Source organism: Hemitrygon akajei, chromosome 7 (genome assembly GCF_048418815.1).
Source record: "Hemitrygon akajei chromosome 7, sHemAka1.3, whole genome shotgun sequence".
NCBI lineage: Eukaryota > Metazoa > Chordata > Chondrichthyes > Myliobatiformes > Dasyatidae > Hemitrygon > Hemitrygon akajei.
This window is the reverse complement of record NC_133130.1, coordinates 115,943,651-115,954,652: the sequence shown is the minus strand read 5'-3', so window position 1 is coordinate 115,954,652 and position 11,002 is coordinate 115,943,651.

Genomic DNA, 11,002 nt, shown 5'->3' with positions numbered 1-11,002 from the left:
TCGGGTTACAAGCCGCCAGTCGACTTCGGTTAACCCTCTCCTCTCCCAACTCTGCATCGGGTTACAAGCCGCCAGTCGACTTCGGTTAACCCTCTCCTCTCCTAACTCTGCATCGGGTTACAAGCCGCCAGTCGACTTCGGTTAACCCTCTCCTCTCCTAACTCTGCATCGGGTTACAAGCCGCCAGTCGACTTCGGTTAACCCTCTCCTCTCCCAACTCTGCATCGGGTTACAAGCCGCCAGTCGACTTCGGTTAACCCTCTCCTCTCCCGACTCTGCATCGGGTTACAAGCCGCCAGTCGACTTCGGTTAACCCTCTCCTCTCCCGACTCTGCATCGGGTTACAAGCCGCCAGTCGACTTCGGTTAACCCTCTCCTCTCCCAACTCTGCGGACTTTTCTCATTATCCCTCGCCCTCCCCAGGAGATGACGTGATAGAGAAGTTCAAGGTAAATTTTATTCTCCAAGTACAGACATGTCACCATATACAATCATTTTCTTATATTCAGCAAATCTGTCGAATAGTAACTACCACCAAATGCTGGTGGAACGCAGCAGGCCAGGCAGCAACACTAACGTGATCGTCCTGACGAAGGGTCTCGGCCAGAAACGTCCACCGTACTTCCCACAGGTGCTGCCTGCGTCCCACCAGCATTTTGTGTGTGTTGCTCGAATTTGCAACATCTGCAGATTTCCTCGTGTTTGAATAGTGACTGTAACAGGATCGATGAAAGATCAGCCAGAATGCGGAAGACAGCAAACTGTGCAAATGCAAATATAAATAAATAGCAATAAATAACGAGAATATGAGATGCTGGTTGTGGAAATTTGAGTGTAGTTGTCCCTTTTGTTCGAGAGCCTGCCGGTTGAGGGGTAGTGATTGTTCATGGACCTGGTGCTGAGGCTCCTGTACCTTCTCCCTGGTGTCAGGTCTGTCAGGTGGGAATTTCTGATGGTGGGTGCTGCTTTCCCATACAATCTACATGAGCACATGGAGACAAATGTGCTATCGACTAGAGCTCAGCATTTATTACCACCATTCCCACAATCCTGATTGAGAAGTTGCAGAACCTGGGCCTCTGTACCTCCCTCTGCAATTGGATCCTCGACTTCCTAACCGGAAGACCACAGTCTGAGCGGATTGGTGATAATATATCCTCCTCGCTGATGATCAACACCGGTACACCTCAGGGGTGTGTGCTTAGCCCATTGCTCTACTCTCTCCACACCTGTGACTGTGTGGCTAGGCTTAGCTCAAATACCATCTATGAATTTGCTGACGATACAACCATTGTTGGTAGAATCTCAGGTGGTGATGAGAGGGCATACAGGAGTGAGATATGCCAACTAGTGGAGTGGTGCCACAGCAACAACCTGGCACTCAACGTCTGTAAGACGAAAGAGCTGATTGTGGATTTCAGGAAGGGTAAGACGAAGGAACACATACCAATCCTCATAGAGGGATCAGAAATGGAGAGAGTGAGCAGCTTCAAGTTCCTGGATGTCAAGATCTCTGAGGATCTAACCTGGTCCCAACATATCAATGTAGTTATGAAGAAGACAAGACAGCAGCTCTACTTCATTAGGAGTTTGAAGAGATTTGGCATGTCAATAAATACACTCAAAAACTTCTATAGTTGTACCGTGGAGAGCATTCTGACAGGCTGCATCACTGTCTGGTATGGGGGGGGCGGGGGGTGCTACTGCACAGGACCAAAAAAAGCTGCAGAAGGTTGTAAATCTAGTCAGCTCCATCTTGGGTACTAGCCTACAAAGTACCCAGGACATCTTCAGGGAGCGGTGTCTCAGAAAGGCAGCGTCCATTATTAAGGACCTCTAGCACCCAGGGCATGCCCTTTTCTCACTGTTACCATCAGGTAGGAGATACAGAAGCCTGAAGGCACATACTCAGCGATTCAGGAACAGCTTCTTCCCCTCTGCCATCTGATTCCTAAATGGACATTGAACCCTTGGACACTACCTCACTTTTTTAATATACAGTATTTCTGTTTTTTGCAAATTTTAAAATCTATTCAATATATGTATACTGTAATTTATTTATTATTATTTTTTTTTTTTCTCTGCTAGATTATGTATTGCATCGAACTGCTGCTGCTAAGTTAACAAATTTCACATCACATGCCGGCGATAATAAACCGGATTCTGACTCTGGTTCAATGGTTGGAAGGGCTTTACCCGTGATGTACTGGACCAAATACTCTACCTTTTGTAAGATTTTGCATTGATGATTCCATACCAGACCATGCTGCAGCCAGACAATACACTCTCCACTACACATCTACAGAAGTTTTAGATGTCAGGCCAAATCTCTGCAGACTCCTAAGAAAGTAAAGGTGCTGCAATGCTTTCTTCATAATTGCACTTGTCTGCTGGGTCCAGGACAGGTTGTCTGAAATAGTAACTCCAAAGGAGTTTAAAGTTGCTGACCCTCTCCACCTCTGATCCCCCAATGAGGACTGGTGCGTGGACCTCTCCTGAAGTCTACAATCAATTCCTCGGTCTTGCTGACACTAAGTGAGAGGTTGTTGTTATGACACCACTCAGCCAAACTTTCAATTTTCCTTCTGTACAAGATGATAAGATGATGGATGGCCATAGATCTTCTCCCAGGGCAGAAATGGCTAATATGAGGGGGCATAATTTTAAAGGATTGGAGACAAGTATGGGTTGGATGTCAGAGCTACACAGAGAGTGGCAAGAATGTCCTGCGGGGGTGGTGGTAGAAGCAGATATGGTAGCGTCATTTAAGAAACTGTTAGATAGGCACAAGTCTGAGAGGGGAAATATTGTTATTTATTTGTTTGTTTATCTATTTACTGGGATACTGTGTGGAATAGGCCTTTCCTGCCCTTCGAGCCACACTGCCCAGCAATCTCCTGATTTAACCCTCGCCTAATCACGGGACAACTTGCAATGTCAAATTAACCTATCCACCGGTACACCTTTGGACTGTGGGAGGAAACCGGAGCCCTATTCGTTAAACGTACATCGAAACATCCAAATGCATTGTTTGTACCAACGACCAATACAATCCGAGGACGTTTCTACACGTCCGGCACAGCCACAATTCACTAGCCCTAACCGGCACCCAGAGGAAAAGTTGTCACGGGGAGGAGGTACAAACTCCTTACAGGCAGCAGCAGGAATTGAACCTGGACTGCTGGTACTGTAAAGCGTTGTGCTAACCACTACACTACCATATCAACAGGGAACTAAGGGACAACTTTTCCATCCAGAGGGTGGTGGGTAGATACAATAAGGTGTCGGAGGAAGTCTTACCAGAGTATCACTAAAGCTACACCTGGAGAGGTAATGGAGGGGGCAGGGCTTCGAGGGATATGAGCCGAACACAGTATATTGGGACTAGCTGGCTGAGCAATGTGGTTAGCACAGACTGGGTGGGCCGAAAGGCCTGTAATATGCTGTATGACTATTGGGTGTAATCAACACACTTTTAAAAAGAGCTAGGTAAACTTCAAGAGGCAGACAAAACAACATGTTGGAGGAACTCAGAGGGTCAGGGAAAGGGACAGTCAGTGTTTCAGGCTGAGACCTTTCATGAGGACTGAATGTCAGAGGAGGGGGTGCTGTCCTGACCTGCTGAGCTCCTCCAGCACCTCGTGTGTCACTCCAGACTCCAGCATTTTCACTTTGTGTCTCCATCACTGAAACAAATCCGTTTTAATTTTCATTTCGGAGCTTGCTGTGCGCACCTTGGTAACTGGCAACAGATCCCTTTTAGTTTATCGTCATATGCACCAGGGTGCAATGGAATTAGTATCTGCAAACGGCAATGAGTCAAAAATGTGGCATCCATCAGTGAGGAACTCCACCACCAACTTCTTGTTACACCATCAGGGAGGAGGTACACGAGCCTGAAGGCACATAGTCAGCGTTACAGGGACAGCTTCTTGAGTGAGTGAGTGAGTGAGTGAGTGAGTGAGTGAGTGAGTGCGTGCGCGTACAGTATTGTGCAAGAGTCTTAGGCACATATATATACTGTATATATAGTTGGGGTACCTAAGACTTCTACACAATACTAGTTTGTCAACATGGAGCAGACAGCGAGTTTGTAAATCTGGTGGGAGCACAGGACGTTGGGAATGGTAAGGGTGGAGTGCCTCGGGAGGGGTGTGGGACAGGTGGCAGAGTAGGAGTGCCGGGGGGGGGGGGTGGTACGGATGCAGACACACCCAGCCCTGAGACACCAGACAAGCTCATTTAATTCCAAACAATTGACTTATTGATTATTACAAAATGTCACTCTGGTGCTTCCCACTCCCTCCCCTCTCCATTCCCCTTTTCCCAACCATGATTCCCCTCTCCCTGCCCCCTTCGTACTCTCAGCCCACAATAGAGACCCGTATCAGAATCACATTTATCATCACTCACATTTGTCATGAAACTTGCTGCAGCAGTACAGGGCAACACATAAAATCACTACAGTACTGTGTAGGCACCCTAGATATATATATAACCAAGACGTGCACAATACTCATGGAAATATATAGCACAGAGAGGCCCTTCAGCCCACAATGTCAAACATTTACACTGCCTACTCCCATTGACCAATACTGGGCCATAGCCCTACCATCCAAATCATTGAAATCGAGCTCACAAGCACCACTTGCGCTGGCAGCTCGTTCCACACTCTCACCACCCTCTGGGAGACGAGGTTTCCCCCCATGCTGCCTTTTCACCAGAAACCTAATGCTTCTCCATTAGTTGTCGTCCCATCCAACCTCAGTGGAAAAAGCCTGCTTGCATTTACCCCTTATCATTTTGTACACCTCTATCAGATATCTCAATCTTTTACTTTCCAACCAATAAAGTTTAAACCTATTCAATCTTTCCTTGTAACTCAGGTCCTCCAAATGTGGCAACATGCTTGTAAATTTTCTCTGTACTCTTTCAGCCTTATTTAAATCCTTCCTATAGGTGGGTGACCAAAACCACACCCAATACTCCAAATTAGGCCTTACCAACATCTTATACAACTTCAACATAACATCCCATCTCCTGTACTCAATATTTTGATTTACAATATGCCAAAAGCTTTCTTTACAACCTGTGATACCACTTTCCTGTATTCTCTGTTCCTTTTGTTCCCTCAGTGCCTACCACTCACTCTGCAAGACCTACCTTGAATGGACCTACTGAAGTGCATTGCACTCGTCTGCATTAAATTCCATCTGCCATTTTTCAGCCCATTTTTTCCAGCTGATACAGATCCCTCTGCAAACCACAATAGTCTTCCTCACTGTCCACCTCACTCCTAATCTTGGGGTCGTTTGCAAATTTGCTGATCCAGTTTACCGCGTTCTCATCCAGATCATTGACATAGATGACAAACAACAATGGACCCAGCAATGACCCCTGCAGCACTCCACTAGTGACAGGTCTCCAATCAGAGAGGCAACCATCTACGACCACTCTCTGGCTTCTCGTACAAAGCCAATGTCTAATCCAATTTACTACCTCACCTTGAATACCGACTGACTGAACCTTCTTGACCTACCTCCCATGTGGTACCTTGTCAAACGCCTTGCTAAAGTTCATGTAGACAACATCCACTTTCATGGTAACTTCCTAAAAAACTCTATAAGATTGGTTGGGACATGACCTATCATGCTGACTATCTAATCAGTCCATGTCTATATCAATATATATCTGATCCCTCAGAATACCTTCCCATAACTTCCCCACTACTGACGTCAGGCTCACCAGCCTATAGTTTCCTGGTTTATTTTTAGAGCTTTTCTTAAACAGTGGAACAACATTAGCTATCCTCCAATCCTCTGGTACCTCACCTGCCGTGAATGATGATTTAAGTATCTCTGCTGGACCATGGCAATTTCTGCCTTGCTTCCCACAGGGTCTGAGGGAGCCCTGGGGACTTATCCACCCTAATTTGCCTCAGGACAGCAAACACCTCCATCTCTGTAATCTGTACAGGGTCCATGAAGTTGATGCTGCTTTGCCTCTTGTCCATCTCCTGAGTAAATACGGATGCAAAAAATCCACTTAACATCTCCTCCATCTCTTTTGGCTCCACACATTGATGACCATTCTGATCTTCCAGATGAACAATCTTGTCCCTTGAAATCCAAGGTTTCTTATCTTTCCATCCCAGTAGCAGAAACATACTCGGGACTCTGCAGTTGATCTTTAACCACCTTCCACATGTCTGATGTGGACTTGCCGGAAAAAAAGATGTTCCCAATCAACTCTTGTTAGTTCCTGCCTAATGCCCTCGTAATTTGCCTACACCAATTTATAGTGCCTATAAAAAGTATTTGCCCCTTGGAAGTTTTCATGTTTTATAACATTGAATCATAATGGATTTAATTTAGTCTCTTATTGACACTGATCAACAGAAAGATTCTTTCATGTCAAAGTGAAATCGGGTCTCTAGAAAGTGATTGAAATTAGATACAAATATAAAACACAAAATAATTGGTTGCATTAGTATTTACCCCTTTCAGGTCAGCATTTAGTAGACACGCCTTTGATAGCAAATATAGCCTCTGGTCTATGTGGATAGGTCTCTATCAACTCTGCACATCTGAACACTGCAAATTTCCCCATTCTTCTTTACAAACCTGCTCGAGCTCTATCAGATTGCATGGGGATTGTGAGTGAACAGCCCCTTTCAAATCCAGCCACAAATTCTCAATTGGATTGTGCTCTGGACTCTGACTTGGCCACTTCAGGACATTGACTTTGTTGTTTTTAAGCCATTACTCTGTAGTTTTGGCTTAATGCTTGGGGTCATTGTCTTGCTGGAAAACAAACCTTTTCCCAGGTCACAATTCTCTTGTAGACTGCATCAGGTTTTCCTCCAGGATTTCCCTGTATTTTGCTGCATTCATTTTACCCTCTACCTTCACAAGCCTTCCAGGGCCTGCTGCAGTGAAGCATCCCCACAGCATGATGCAGCCTCCACCATGCTTCACGGTAGAGATGGTGTGTTCTTGATGATGTGCGGTGTTTGACTTACACCAAACGTAGCATTTAGTCTGATGGCCAAATAGCTCAATTTTGGTTTCATCAGATCATAGAACCTTCTTCCAGCTGACTACAGAGTCTCTCACATGCCTTCTGGCAAACTCTAGCCAAGAATTCATGTAAGTTTTTTTCAACATTGGCTTTCTCTTTGCCTCTCTCCCATAAAGATGCAACTGGTGAAGCACCCGGGCAACAGTTGTTGTAAGCACGATCTTTCCCAACTCAGCCACTGAAGCTTGTAACTCCTCCAGAGTTGTCATAGGTCTCTTGGTGGCCTCTCTCACTAGTCCCCTTCTTGCACGGTCACTCAGTGTTTGAGGATGGCCTGCTCTAGGCAGATTTACAGCTGTGCCATATTATTTCCATTTCTTGATAATTGACTTTATTGTATTCCAAGGGATATTCAGTGACTTGGAAATGTTCTTGTCTCCATCTCCTGACTTGTGCTTTTCGTGGAGTTGCTTGGAGTGTTCTTTTGTCTTCATGGTGTAGTTTTTGCCAGGATACTGACTCCCCAGCAGTTGGACCATCCAGACACAGGTGTATTTTTACTACAATCAACTGAAACACCCTGACTGCACACAGGTGATCTCCATTTAACTAATTATATGATGTCTAAAATCAATTGGCTGCACCAGCGATGATTTGGTGTGTCACTTTAATGGTGAATACTTACACAATTGATTATTTTGTGTTTTATATTTTTAATTAATTTAGATCACTTTGTATAAATCTGTTTTCACTTTGAGACAGAAGAGACTTTTTCTGTGGATCAGTGGTAATAAAAGCAAAATTAAATCCATTGTGTTGGATAAAACAATAAAACATGAAAACTTCCAAGAAGGTGAATACTTTTTATAGCACAGCAAGGACCCTAGGTCCATACCTATCCTTATCTATAGCTATTCCTTGTCTTACAAATTTCCCCTTTAATTATACGCTGTTCTTTTCTACACCCTGAGTTTCCTGTGGTGTTAATCTCTCAGTGCATTTTATTTCACTTTATCTTTTGTGGTATGCCTCCTCTAGCCTGGGCTCACATTGACTGCTACCCCAGTGGTCTGACCTCTTACCCTTGACACCAACTTACCTTCAAGCAGCTGCTTTAAGACCTTGGGTATTGAAGCACCAGTGCCCTTGAATGGAAAAGCCAACAATAAGTTGCGGATACATACCAGCCCATCACAGTTAAACCCTCTGCACCACTGAGCACATCTACGTGGAGCGCTGTTGCAGGAAAGCAGCGTCCATCATGAGGAGCCCCACCATTCAGTTTATGCTCTCTTTTCACTGGGGAAGGAGGTACGGAGCTATTAGGTCCCACACCACCAGGCTCAGGAACAGTTACTACCATCAGGTTCCTGAACCAGAGTGGAGGACTCCATTCATCTCAACACTGAACTGATTCCACACACTATGGACCCATTTTCACGGACTCTACAACTCATGTTCCCAGTATTAATTATTTATTTATTGTTATTTTGATTTTTCTCTTTTTGCATTTCCACAATTTGTTGCCCTTTGCCCATTGGTTGTTAGTTCGTCTTTGTTTGTATGTTTTCATTGATTCTGTTGTGTTTCTTTGTAACCAAGCAACATAGGTAACAACCAGGCTTCGCTCCCAGATGAGCTCAATGCCTTTTATAAAAACACAAAATGCTGGCAGGACTCAGCAGGACAGACAGCATCTCTGGGAGGAGGTAGTGACGACGTTTCGGGCCGAAACCCTTTGTCAGGAGCGTTGATGAAGGGTTTCGGCCCGAAACGTTGTCACTACCTCCTCCCATAGATGCTGTCTGGCCTGCTGAGTTCTGCCAGCATTTTGTGTTTTTATTTATTTCCAGCATCTGCAGATTCACTCGTGTTGTCTATGCCTTTTATGCTTGTTTTCATTGACAGAACGTGGAGACGCCTTCAAGAACCCCCACAGCCCCCGACGAGCCTGTAATTTCAGTCTCTGAAGCCAACTTGAGAGCATCCTTCAAGAGGGTGAACCTATGGGAACATTTGGCCACCTACTAAAGACCTGTGCTGATCAGCTGGCCGGAGTGTTCACCGAGATCTTTAACCTCCCGCTTCAGCAGTCTGAGGTACCCACCTGCTTCACGCAGGCTTCGATTATACCGGTGCCCAGGAAAAACGTGATAACCTGCCTTGTGCAGCTGGACCCTGGACTCCCTGTCAGATCGCCAGCAGGTTGTAAGAGTGGGCTCCCTCACCTCCAACCCCTCGGGGCTGTGTACTGAGTCCCCTCCTTTACTCCCTGTATACCCATGACTGTATCGCCACCCACAGCTCCAATCTGCTAATTAAATTTGCCGATGACTCTACATTGATTGGCCTTATCTCAAACATTAACGAGGTGGCCTACAGGGATGAAGTCATCACCCTGACAGTGGTGTCAAGAAAACAACCTCTCCCTCAATGTCGCAAAAACAAAGGAGCTGGTTGTGGACTACACGAGGAATGGAGACGGGCTAACCCCTATTGACATCAATGGATCTGGGGTTGAGAGGGTAAATAGCTTCAAGTTCCTCGAGGACATCACACCAGTTGTGTGGTGAAAAAGGCACAACAGTGTCTCTTTTACCTCAGACAGTTGAGGAAGTTTGGTATGGGCCCCCAAATCCCAAGAACTTTCTACAGGGGCACAATTGAGAGCATCCTGACTGGCTGCATCACTGCCTGGTGTGGGAACTGTACCTCCCTCAATCGCAGGACTCTGCAGAGAGTGGTGCGGACAGCCCAGCATCTGTGGATGTGAACTTCCCATGATTCAGGACGTTTACAAGGACAGGTGTGTAAAAAGGGCCTGAAGGATCATTGGGTACCTGAGTCACCCCAACCACAATCTATTCCAGCTGCTACCATCCGGGAAGCGGTACCGCAACATAAAAGCCAGGACCAACAGGCATATTGACAGCTTCTTCCAACAGGCCATCAGACCGATTAACTCACGCTGATTTGAGTGTACTCTATATTACATTGACTGTTCTATTTATTATAAATTACTATGGTTGCATGTTGCACATTTAGATGGAGATGTAACATAAAGATTTTTACTTCTCACGTACGTGAAGGACGTAAGAAATCAAGTCAATTCAATTCAATTCATTCAGTAGAGCTGACATCCACTGTGATGTAGTGTTTTGGGAGATTGGTGATGAAACAAATCAACTCTTGCCTGGGGCACGATTTGGATCTGCTTCGGTTTGCCTATCGTCACAACAGGTCAACTGTGGATGTCATTTCAATGGCTCCTCACTCAACCCTGGAACATCTGTATAGGAGAGATGCTTACTTCAGAATGCTCTTCATCGACTAAGTTTGGCATTCAATACTCTCATACCCTCTAAACTAGTCAAGTTTCAAGACCTAGGTCTCAATATCTCCTTGCATTACTGGATTTTGTTTCCTCACTTGTAGACCTCAGTCAGTTCAGATTGGCAACAACATCTCCTCCACAATCTCCATTAGCACAGGTGCACCACAAGGTTGTGTGCTTAGTCCCCTGCTCTACTCACTTCATACTCTTGATTGTGAGGCTAAGTTCAGCTCCAATGCCATATTTAAGTTTGCTGACAATACCATTCTTATTGACCAAATCAAAGGTGGTGATGAATCAGCGTAAAGGAGGGAGATTAAAAATCTGGCTGAGTGGTGCCACAACAACAACCTCTCCCTCAGTGTCAGCAAGACCACGGAGCTGATTATTGACTTCAGGAGGGAGAAACCAGAGGTCCGCAAACCTGTCCTCATTTGGCGGATCAGAGGTGGAGGTTAGCAGCTTTAAGTTCCTCGGAGTTATCATTTTAGAAGATCTGTCCTGGGCCTAGCACGCAAGTGCCATTATGAAGAAAGCACACCAGCGCTTCTACTTTCTTAGAAGTTTGTGAAGATTCGGCATGACAGCTAAAACTTTGGCAAACTTCTGTAGATGTATATTGACTGGGTTGGAAATACCAATGTCCTT